Raw genomic sequence first — 2,912 nt, 5'->3', positions numbered from 1 at the left:
CAACAGGTCTCTTCAGAACACTGGATTAGGGCTGGGCACGGTGGCTCACGCCTGTAATCCCAGCACTTTGGGAGGCCGAGGCAGGTGGATCACAAGATCAGGAGATGGAGACCATCCTGGCTAACACAGTGAAACCCCGTCTCCACTAAAAATACAAAAAATTAGCTGGGCGTGGTGGTGGGTGCCTGTAGTCCCAGCTACTCAGGAGGCTGAGGCAGGAGAATGGCGTAAGCCCGGGAGGCAGAGCTTGCAGTGAGCCAAGATCGCACCACTGCACTCCAGCCTGGGCGACAGAGCGAGACTCCGTCTCTAAAAAAAAGAAAAAAAGAACAACAACAAAAAAAAGAACACTGGATTATCCCTCTTCCAATAGTCTGTTTTCTTACAGTGTGCACACTGATTTATGCCCAAAGCACAATGACTCAGATGCCCAGCTTTGGGCTTTTCACGTTTCAGCTTCCCTTGTTCAAGCCAAGATCTAGGAGTGCAACCCCACATGGGAGGTTAGCTTAAGGTTGCAACCAACAGCTGCACCTTGTGGAGGTCCTTCTTCCTCTTTCTCCTTCCTCCACTTTGTCCGTGTTATTAAAAACTAAAAATGCCATATCCAAAGCTGTTCCTTAGAAGTTTTGGGACCCATAGCTGCTTTTACTACTTTTCTGTGGATATCAGGGGTAGACTGGGTTATAAAATGTACTCCCAGAAGGATTTATCTTTACCTTGAGGCAGGATCAGTGTTAGTATATTTCCTGATCGACTCAACTAAACGCTATTGAAACAAAGCTGGATTCTCATCTTTGCCCTGAGAAACTTCCTTAACCTTTTCATTGTTAACAGGATTTTTCTTACATTTCTTCATCTCTTCCAACAAACAAGTGACCATATGATCTCTTCTCCCAAGTCCTCTCTGCCCTTTGATAGTTCCACTCTAGATCTTGATCTGGAACTGCTATACCTCCTGTCTGATATATATTATGGTTCAGGCTGCAAGCCAATAATGCATCTGCAAGGATCCTAGCTGCCCCAAAATGCATTGTTTCTCTTCCACTGTACAACAGAGACAACAAACCATACAGATCCTGCCAAGATAAAGTATAGGCCAGAGTTAACTTTTCAAACTCATCTATGAATTTTTCTTGATCTTCAGAGAAATGATCAAACTTGTCTATTATAGAGCCAAACCAGACAGAGAAAAGTGTCCATGTCCTCTCACAGTGCCTTCTTCCCCATTTGCAACCTAAGTGGACAGAGATTTCCCTTTGGAGGTTGATAGGCAGCTCCATTATGAGTAGTACCCGCTGGGCTCCATTCTTCAGGGTGTGGTGGGTGTAGAGAGGGACTAGAAGGGTAAGGTGGAGGGACAAAGTGTTCTCGATAGAACTTTCAGGTGGACTAGGGGCAGAAAGGACCGACACATCTGAACCTTCAGACCTGACAGAAAGAGGTTCCACTTCACCTAAAAATGCCTGCTGAACCAAGTGGCAGGGGGGCTTGTCATAAAGGATCATCTTGTATGTCCAACTCTTTTTCTTCTATTTCCCTCATGAAACATGCCCATGCCTGCTGCAGGGTTTCATTCTGACTGAGCAGCGAAAATGCTTGAACTTGCGATATTTTATCCCATTTTCCCTACCACGTACAGAACAAATCAAGTTGAATTACTGTATAAGTACTCATTAGAGGCATTTTCTTCTTGTATCATTCTGAAGTTATTTGCTGATTTTCCATGCTTATCATCCTTAAGAAAGTGCACACTCTTAACCCAATCTGTAATCCCTGATCCTGAGGTTTTGGTAACCTGATGTTTCTGTTTTGTTGTAGACAGTCCTCAAGATGAGTTTTCACCCCAGATAACAGAATGACAAAAGGCCAAGATGTGGTTGATACAGCTGGTGAGAGACATTGGGTGAGGAAAGACCAGGCTCTCCAAGCATTCAGACACTCCTGTGCAACTGTCCTTGCAATTAGGAGCCAGGCCCCAATGAGCTTCTCACTATATGTGTCTTTGAACTTTCTAGGTCATGCTGTTGATTAGTTTCCTCTACTGAGCAGGTAGCTTATAGTCGGAGTATTTACAACCAGGAGAATGTTCCAGGCCAGCCCTGAGTCAACTTAAGATAATCAAAAGGTTAAAATGTAATCTGAAATATATTTACTCAAGGTCAGATATTCAGGATGGCCACCAGGAGGACAGATTTAAGTTGCCCTGAATATATGTTTCAATTAACAGTCATTGAAAGTGAGTCTTTTCAAAAAAGTGAGAAGGCAATCCCTAAGTTGTTTACCAAGAATTCATATTTAAATGCATAAGCTATTGATTGGCTACATATATTCTTTTGTTTTAGAAATTCCAGAATAAAGAGATAATGGGTGAGACTGCTAGTCAGAAACAAAATGTCTTTAAACAACTGTCCCTAATCCCAGCACTTTGGGAGGCCAAAGTGGGTGGATCACCTGAGGTCAACACTTCAAGACCAGTCTGACCAACATGGTGAAATCCCATCTCTACTAAAACTACAAAAAAAAGAAAAAAATTAGCCAGACCTAGTGGCGTACACCTATAATCCCACTTACTCTGGAGACTGAAGAAGGAGAATGGATTGAACCCAGGAGGTATAGGTTGCAGTGGGCTGAGACTGTGCCATTGCACTCCAGCCTGGGCAACAGTGCAAGACTCCATCTCAAAAAAGGAAAAAAAAAAAGAAAGAAAGAAAGAAAAGAAAAGAAGAAGAGTTACTATGTTGACTCTGGGGTCATGAACACATATGACAGTCAGAATTTTTACTGTGGACTGCACTCACCTGTGAAATCAGTATCTCTCCAGTGGGCACTGTCCATGTGTCAGGGTAACAGTGCTAACATTTGGTAGGTTGTGCATATGGAAACACAGTCTAACCTGTGTGCTTGGTCCT

The sequence above is a fragment of the Mandrillus leucophaeus genome, unplaced genomic scaffold (genome assembly GCF_000951045.1).
Source record: "Mandrillus leucophaeus isolate KB7577 unplaced genomic scaffold, Mleu.le_1.0 Scaffold1168, whole genome shotgun sequence".
In the NCBI taxonomy this organism is placed as follows: Eukaryota; Metazoa; Chordata; class Mammalia; order Primates; family Cercopithecidae; genus Mandrillus; species Mandrillus leucophaeus.
This window is presented reverse-complemented; position numbering follows the sequence as displayed.